An 8,690-nucleotide genomic window follows, 5' to 3' on the forward strand; every position below is an offset into this window, starting at 1 on the left:
CCCCCCCCCCCCCCCCCCCCCCGAGTTGTGTATCCTGAGCCACTCTTCGGACTGGGTTACTGAGTCAGTGTGCTCATCCTTTTATTCACCAGAAGGTTCACCTGTAGCAGTCACTATTCCATAGTCAGGAAAACTGTAATCCTTTTCTCTATATCTACAGATATGCTGTTACTTGTTTTTGTCCCCATTTGAGTCCTTACCTTCATGCAGTAAGCCTGATAGGAACAGTGCTCATGTATCATAATCCTTCAACTTTGTTCCCCCCACATCAGTTGAAATTTGAAAATTCTACATTTTCTTCTAAAAATTCTTCTAAGATGATTTAGAAGATATAATTTCTAAATGATCTTGCACAGCCTAAGCAGAATATAGTGTATGTTAGGGCTATGCAACCAGAACACCAAGATGTCAGACCACAGTAGTAGATAGGTGGTTCTCTCCCATTTGGAGGAGAATTTCCATTTATATCCTTAAGTGTCATCTTCTCTGGACCAAAGACTATGAACCTTGTACACTGTCTGAATATATATTAGGTCATATATATCCATCTGGTACACGTATTTTGTATTATTCCTCTTTTATCTTAAACCTCTTTGTTGCAGTTCTTTTTTTAATGAGCTAGTAGCTGAGATGCACTTTCCCCTTCACTTTTAGCCTGACTACGCATTGTAGCTAGGCTGGAAGTGGGAAGGGGCATTTCAAACAGTACAGTGAATTCTGGAATTAGTGTCTCTTTTATAATTTTAGGATAACTTGAAAAAAGCCATACACAGTAAATTCTGAACAATGTGGACTGAAATTTCCCTTCTAGGAAAACATATGCCTTATCAGTTAATGATCTGTTGCTCTCAAAGATGAAAATTCAGAGCTTTTTACTTGTCAAAAGCTGATGTCAGCATTCATCAGATGCAAGAAATTCATTCCAGTCTGGACCTAGGATGTTGCCTAGCTGCTTTCAGAAAAATTTCAATAGTTAAAAATGCTTAACAAGAACAGCTTTGTATGTTTATGTAAACTACAAGCTATATGATGACTTTTGCCCTATGTATGGTCGTGGCAAAACACAGTGAAGAAATACAACAGTTTGTCTTCCAGGAGTGACACAGAGCAGTAGCAATAGCTAGGTCCAATTTCTCTAATTTTTCCAAGGAAACTGAATGTGGCTTCTCATATAATGAATGCAAATTACACCCCCAAACCATATTGTCTTGTTCCTCTGCTCCTGCAATAAAAATTTGCTAAAGAAAGGCTAACTTTGAATCTGGTTTGGTAAAACAGGCAATTACATTCAAGTTACATTAAGAATTGAATGTGTAGGAGTATGATAAGAAGATTTAATGACCTACAGCTTATAATTAAAAGGAGAAAAATAAAGGAACATCTCTACATGCTATCTCTTTATTCTCAAAGGTTGTTATCCAACAGCGCTTAATTCTGTCCCATGCCACTTACCAAGATAAATGTTTGTTATCTTTGCATTCAAATCAACCAGCTTTCTCAGGCATACAGAGAACAGCTCTTCACTTCTTATTCCCAGTGCCTTTGCCTACAAACTGCATGTTCCATAAAAAGCCTGCAGCTTCATTTGAGGTGAAAACCTTATTTGACTCTTCACCACTTGCAGAAGGGATTTTTTGGGTATTTTTGTCTCTGTAGCTGTGTGAACTATGAATTTATTTGTTTATTTATATTTAAAGAAAGAATTCAATGGAGAGACACAGGTGCCTAAATGCTGTAGTTGCTCTGGAATATCTAGGTACCTTGAACAGCAAAGATCAGAGGGATATCCTACAGGGTAACCATGCCACTGAAGAGCAGAATGTGGAGTTCAAGCAACACTGCAGAATCTAAAATAAAACTGAATGCCTATGTCTAGGCACCTCAGTCTCCCCACAAACACAGATTTTGGCAGATTTTCAGTGTCAGCAGGAGCACCAATGCTATCTGCTGACAACTTGCACATCCATAAACCAAAAAATGGGACAACATTTTTCAAGTTCCTGTCCCATTTCCTGCATTTCTATTTTGTGGTTCTGACCTGTGGAAAAAGGTTTTGTGTCTTCTTCATCATGTGTGGTATAAGCTTGTATCTCCATTCCCTTTGGGGGGAAAAAATGAATGCTGAAAGGGAGGGGGAGAGCAAGATCAGCCTTGACAGAAGACCAAGGTAAATCTGCAAAAATTTCCCACGTGTGTGTTAGCTCCCAGCCCCCTCAGTTAACTTGGCAGCAAGCCTCTGAAAACTAGCCCTTAGAAAGCGAGGTGATATTGGACTGACCTCTCAGCTTTTGTAGACTAAAGCTTCAGGTGGCCTGATCTGGAAGGTGAACCCTTAAGTGAAGCACTGTAACGGTAATGCTTATCTGCTGCAGATCAAGGCAGCCTCAGAGGCACCCTGAACAACAGTTTGGAAAAGAGGTCTCTTTCAGGACCATTTAAAATGGCCGTTTGCTTATTTTAGACTTTTTAGTTTTCTTTAGTAGCTGTGTTTCCAGTCTTTCATCAAGATCCTGGTTGTTTATGTGATGAACTTGCTTTCATTTTAATTTTATCTTCTTAAACCTGTGATTTTCACACACATAGGGCAATTGCTTTTACTAAAGGAGAGCACTGAAAATCAGGGGAAAACTCTTTGTGGTATAATCCAAGATAAATGATGGGGTGTTCTATGGAAACATTAAAGGTCAGCTGATATAAAGTAGTAGGCAAAGCAGCGTATTTTTTCCTAGCCTTTGTATCAGAAATAGCTGAATTATTTTGATTAGTTTTCTCTAGAAAAACATAATCTTGAAATGCCACATCAAAGATCTCTACACAAACTGGAGGGAAAGAAAAGTCCTGTAAACTAGAATCTGAAAGGAAAAGGTTGCTTGCTAGGCAACCTTTATTTTGACACTGCTTGCTTTGTCTTTGCTTTTTAATTTAAATATGAATAAATTTTTGGAAGTGAGCCCTTTTCTGGTGTCAGCTAGTGCTTTTTTTCCTTTTTCCTCTTACTCTGAATCATCCCTTTCTCAGTTTTCTAATAGAAAGAAGAAAGAAAATGGAAAAGCACTAAGATATGAAACTGGACAGTTTTCTTTTTTCCTGTACTAAGTTATCAATAACCAGTGGACAAATCCATTCTGAGTTTTGAGTTTATTTTCATTCCTGTCATGAAAAAAAAGAGTATCTTTCAAACACTTTGATGAAATTACAGTTATTAGAGGAAAAATATCATCATGTACATGATCACATAGTTTTACAAGTATAGATTACTTGTAAAATTAAAGTAACTGTAGTAATTAAGAGTGATTTATAGAGATGCTACAGTAGCAGCTAATATTCTAGTTTTGAAGACTGGCATCGACTTCAAACTCTTGTCTCCCAAAAACTTAGTTCTGTTTTTTTTTCTGATTTTTTTTTTCTCTCTTTTTCCTCACTCTATGCAGAAGGCAATATGTTCATGGCTGTGTTTGTTGCTGTTACTTGTGTAAGCATTGATGACCTACGAGCACCAGAATTAATGCTTTATTAATATTTTGCATATTTCTATTTTCATTTTAATTTTAGTATTTGTATATTGCATAATAAGGATCTGTCTTTTACTATTATTCATTGCAATCTGTTAGGCTACTTAATTTTCTTGGATATTCTTTGATTCAGCCTCTAATTTCTTTGTCAACTCTATTTCTTCTGTTCTCTTCCTAACAATTTTTAGCTGGATAATGCTCTATTATGTATGGTCTTTTTGTGTTTGTCTAGTCCACATCAGGCACAGGTGATAAGTGACAATTTTTCTCTGAATTCTAGGACTGGGCTTTGAGAAGTGGATTGCCACCTCTCTGTATGTGCTGATTGTCATCTGAGGCTTGTCCTCAGCTTCATAGCCATTACTGTCCTGAATCCGGTAATACTTATTGCCTTCTGTTGATGATAAAATTCTGGTTAATCCAAAATTCCCTAAAACTGCTCTGATTTAAAATGACATAGTCCTAATCTGTCACCTGTATACTTATGTTATTAAATCACACAGGCATAATTTTCTCACTCCCATGACACTTAACCTGAAGACTTGATAACAGGACTTCTTGTAAGTATTCAGGATTTACCTACTCTTTACTGTTTCATCACGTGTGAATCCACCAGATTTCCCAGTGTTTGATTATAATAACAAAGTTGCCCACACATTAATATTCCATTAGAGATCTTGTTTAGGATACTGAGTATGCTTTTCAGTCTACAAATAAGAACCTACTACTTCATGTGTCTTACCTCCTTAATATTTGCCTTTACCTATTTGAAAAGTGGCTGTTGTTATCCTAGATGTGAGCTAACTCCGAATGCTTTAATGTATCACTATAAATTCTTGCTATCATTCCTCTACCAGGCTTTATGCTAGCCTCCTGTGAATGATAGCAATATGCCAGATATTGGAATAAGACCATGTCCATCTTCCACTCCATCAAGGAATTAAAAAATAAATACACTTAATGAAATAAGTTATCTTTAATTAAGTGTTTGATGTACAGCTTCAAGAGGTTTAATGGGAGAATGTTTATGATTCAATTTCAGTATTCTATTGTTATTAAAATTTGGTCTGATTTTTCAGGAAGATACACCAAAGTGTACTCAGGCAAAAATAAGAAAAATAAATTAATCTGATTACTGCATGATTTTGCAGGATATTTTCTTCTCTCTGTTGTTTCTTGAAACTCTGCTCCATTATACACTACAGAAGACATGTCGCAAATATGTCAATCCTCTTGCTTTAGATTTAATGCATTGCTGTACAAAAATGGATGTTTCATACAAAAAATGTTCAGATTATTTTATTTGATTTTTAAGTTATTTGCTTTGGTTGAATTATGTGGCACTTTTACTGTGGACACTCTGAACAGGTTTTGTGCCCTAAAAATTTATGAAAAGAGGATGTTTTAGCTGAGCAATAGGGAGCATCTGTAAACACAAAATTATGAACTCACTTCTCATATGTAGTCATACCATAAATTTCAGTGTAGGAGTTAGGGAAACTCAGGCACAGAAAGCAACATACCATATGTGAATTTCTGCCTTTACTGGCAGAATTTCAGAATGCTCTGAATTTGCTGGAGAGCCCACAGAAGTCCCCCAACTGACACATTTTGTGTGTCCTCCTTCTTTCTACTGACACCACAAAATTCTCATTACCATACGGTTCAGCTTTGTTTAGTGTTTGTCTTGGGATTTCTTTCTCCCTTCAAGGTTTGCAATCTGCTCTTTTATCTGTGACTAACTACTCATACCAATATGTTCCATACCAAAACTTCTGTTTAACTAATGTCTCATTCACTCATCCATTTCCAAGGTCAAGATTATCCAGATACCATAATATATTTTGAATAACTATTGAGGGTCCAAGCTGCTGATCACTACTCAGCCTAGTTTCCTCACATCTCCATGGAGATTCCCATGGGAACTACCCATGATAATTTTTCCCAAATTCCCTATGGAAAAAAAGGAATCTAGCCTAGGAAATGCTAAATAGTTTGCAGTTTTTGAAAGTTGCAGTTTGACTAGTTAAGGACTCTGCTCTTGTAGCCTCATGTCTCAATTTTATTGAATTGCCATAGTAGGAGGTCGAAAGAGCTGGAAGAAAAACAGAGACTCTGGGATAACAGGACTATTCATTTATTTAAGTACACTGAGAATGTGAAGGTAGGTTGGAAGGTAGCTATAAGTTTGGTAGATCTTACCAACTAGAACTGATTTTGTAAAATTGGTAAAAACCTATGTCTCTTTTTTTAATCTTAAAAGTACCCTATCCTTCAAAATTTATTATCATATTTGCTGGCTCAAGGCACAAGCAGGACAGTAAAAATGAGACCCAAACTGCCTAAACTAGTAGATGTGGTATAGAATATTTTTCTTAATGATAAGTATTGCTTTATCTGAAACAAGCCTTTTAAAGAATCAGAGACTTGAAGGGCTAGTATATTTGTGATAGTGAAAAAGACATTACAGTGACTGAAATTAAATTCCACAGTAATAGCTGGTCATGGCTTAAAATAATGCTCACATTATAGACTTCGCAGGAAGAATATTTCCATCTGTTTTACATCACGTACATAACACAACCAGGAAGGTATGAAAGAGAGAAGAAATTGTGGTGTCTGTGAATGAAACTTCAATTAAATGCTTGTTTTCCTCAAGATTAATATAGATTTGGACACTTTCCAATTGAATACAAATGGAATATCTAAATCTGCTTTATTAAGCAATAAAATGAAAGCCTAATCATTTTCCTGAAGTCACATATCATCTGGTAGCTTTATTTTAAAAGGCTATTGTTTAGCTCATAAACTCAATAGATATGGTTGCTATATAAAAATACATTTCTGACAACAGATTCTAGTGCATGATGTTCATCTCAAGAGTAAATTAGAGTCTTATTCATCTGGTACTACTAAACTTTATTCTTACTAACAGTAAATGAATGTTTGAAGTTAATAGCACCATTCTTTTTCTAGACTATTGTATTTCCCTTAATGTAATACAACATAATTTTTGTGATAGGGTGAAAGTGGAGGAAAATATGGAAAACAAGCACCTGAACTTAATAAAAATAACCCTTAAAAAGTATTGTAACAAAATACACTAATGGTCCACATTCTTGTCAAACTCAGCTTTTCAAGAAATGTGGGATAGTCTAGCATTTTCAGCAGCTGTGTTTTCTTCATTTACCAGATTTTTGCCTCCTACACATTTTTGTATTTAATCAGATTGTAACATATCCCCAGGGATTACCGAAGTATTGTTTGTGAGGTATTTCTGTGTTTATACATTGAAAATACTGAATTAGATAGTTATCTTTGTGATTTTAATTGTTGCAATACAGTCAACTCTTGTTTATAGCTGCGTACAATGAAATTACACAGTTTTATGAAAGTTGTGCTAAATATTAAGCACATCACTTTTTCAGCTGGTAAAATACAGGAATTTAGTGACAAACAGTAGGATGTGGTTTGGTTTCTATTACTGGATACAATTACTGGATACAACACTGAAAACCAGAAGTACTACTCAGGCTGAAATTTATGTGCAGGAAAACCAACACATCATGTAGTTCCACTTAGAACCCCAGACTGTGGCTTAGCATAAAAGTAAAGCATCACTTTCTACCTAAAGTAGGCATTTGAAGCTACTTCAACATCCAGAACTGTATTACAAGAGGTACCATCATTTGAACCACAGGCACCAGAGGTAGCCAGTGGTTGCTCAGTAGCTGGGGAACCCCATATAGCCTATACATTTTGACAGGCAGAGAACCTTGCTTGTTGAGGCTGTTGAAAATGAAGTGGGGTTGGAGAGGACCAGTCAGGAGCTGACAGATGTCAATACGGCATTGATTGTAAATGCAAAATCTGAAATAGCTTTAGCCTCAATCTTACATGGGGACATAGCAAAACTGAATCCAATTAATTGAATTCCATCTCAAATTTCCCCAGCTAAATGGAGTAGGGAAGAGTATTACTTGGGGCTACCCATACTGGAAAAGTTTCTTTATTATTAAGTGTGTGAAAGTAGTAGCTATACATGTGTGCATATGAGTAGATAATTACCTGAAGTGTTATCTCTTAATTTAGTAATTTCTGAAAATGCAGCTGCTGATAACTTGATGAGAAACAAAAAAAGAATTTAGCTCTTTGAGTTGTGATGGCATTAGAAACTGCCAACAGGTGGAAAACAAAAGACATGTTTTACTCTTATGCAGAGTAAAAAAGCATGTTTGAAAATACAATATGAAGTAATGATACACTGTTTCTTCTAAAACCACATGGAAGATTACTAGAACAAATAGCTCCATTTGTCTCAAAAGACTCAGAGACAATTCCATAAAAATACATGGTTTTTTAGATTTTCGTAAAATGTGCATGATATATTTAAATACAGGAACTCTTAAAAAAAGCAAAACACCTTTGTGGGAAAAGAAGTTGCATAGCTAAACCAGAGTGTTCCACTATTCACAAAATCATTTTAATAAACTTAATGATAAAATGTGCATTTTCATTGTCTCTACAATAAAGGAGAGTTCTCCTTGGGTTTAAAAAAAATATATGAGGCTTGTTTTCCTCCTGAGTTATTACAGCTTTAAGTGAATATGATACCTGTAACCAGATACATTGGTGGCCTTGTGCCTGGGAACACTGGGAATGCAATGCAGGTTTTTCTTCTGATGGCTTGGGAACTGAAAGTGCTTTAGAAGTGGCAGCAAAAGTTATGAACAGGTTTGGGGTTTTGTTTTGTTTGTTTTCCCCCCATTAAATTAATTGGGGGGGGGGGGGGGGAGAAGGAAGGAAAGGCATCTTTTGCATTGCTAATATGCCCATTTCCTTTTCAGAAACTGCAAAAGACATGAAGTCCTAAACAGACAAATGTACAGCATAGATCCTAGATGATGTGGCTGAAGCTATTTGCCCCATCCCTGGAAACATTCAAGGCCAGGTTGGACAGGGCTCTGAGCAAACTATCTAGTTGAAGATGTCCCTGCTCGTTGAAGGGGGTTCAGACTAAATGAGCTTTAAAGGTCCCTTCCAACACAAACTATTCTTTGATTCTGTTGTTCTATGATTCTGTTAGCACCAGGGAAGCAGATACCAGAGACAGTATTCCCAGGTCAGCACTGCAGCAGAGCATCCATGGGTGCTGCCTATTCTGTAGCAATGTTTTTG

Source organism: Haliaeetus leucocephalus, unplaced genomic scaffold (assembly GCF_000737465.1).
Source record: "Haliaeetus leucocephalus isolate CR32 unplaced genomic scaffold, Haliaeetus_leucocephalus-4.0 Scaffold598, whole genome shotgun sequence".
NCBI classification, from domain to species: domain Eukaryota; kingdom Metazoa; phylum Chordata; class Aves; order Accipitriformes; family Accipitridae; genus Haliaeetus; species Haliaeetus leucocephalus.